The sequence below is a fragment of the Erinaceus europaeus genome, chromosome 1, assembly GCF_950295315.1.
Source record: "Erinaceus europaeus chromosome 1, mEriEur2.1, whole genome shotgun sequence".
NCBI lineage: Eukaryota > Metazoa > Chordata > Mammalia > Eulipotyphla > Erinaceidae > Erinaceus > Erinaceus europaeus.
Genome location: NC_080162.1, coordinates 8,737,555 through 8,738,217, shown reverse-complemented (window position 1 = coordinate 8,738,217; position 663 = coordinate 8,737,555). Strand labels below are relative to the sequence as shown.

General features: G+C 35.0%; 1 non-coding gene across 1 annotated transcript; it reads left to right on the top strand.

Moving 5' to 3' along the window:
• Window positions 1–209: 209 nt before the first annotated feature.
• Window positions 210–373, top strand: LOC132542490 (U1 spliceosomal RNA). Its single transcript, XR_009553503.1, has one exon. It is a non-coding gene; the product is annotated as a U1 spliceosomal RNA (small nuclear RNA).
• The last annotated feature ends 290 nt before the right edge of the window (window positions 374–663 follow it).

The following is a 663-nucleotide window of genomic DNA, read 5'->3' as shown; positions in this document are numbered from 1 at the left end:
ATGAAAAATATTTCAAATATTGATAGTTTTCTGGCTTATCTTCATTCAATTGACTCAAAAATTGCTCTTAGGGACACTATTTCAAAACCTGCTTTCTGTAATAGGAAATAAAAATAATTCATATTATGAATAAGATTGGTTTTAAATTTATTTATCTATCAAATATGAGTGCCAGTGATGCTTTCAGAAGAGATTAGAAGGTATATCTCATACTTACCTGGCAGCGGAGATACCATGATCACGAAGGTGGTTTTCCCAGGGCGAGGCTTATCCATTGCACTCCGGATGTGCTGACCCCTGCCATTTCCCCAAATGTGGGAAACTCGACTGCATAATTTGTGGTAGTGGGGGACTGCGTTCGCGCTCTCCCCTGCAATAAAAAGAAAAAAAATAAGAAGGTATATCTCACTATCTTTTGTGAAGTTAGTTAAGTAGATAGAGTGAGCAAAAAAAAAAAAAAAGAAAAAAAAAAAGGGAAGTAGGGAGTATGAAAGGAGACTGGACCTAAGTGTAAATATTTGATTACACAATTTTATGATGTCTTCTCTAGGTCTTTTTGCTTGCTTGTTGAGATTATTAGGTCTAAGTCTAATCATTGACTCCTATGCTAAATGTAAATAAATATAAGCCCTGGGTCAGATCAATGGGGTAAATATAAATACA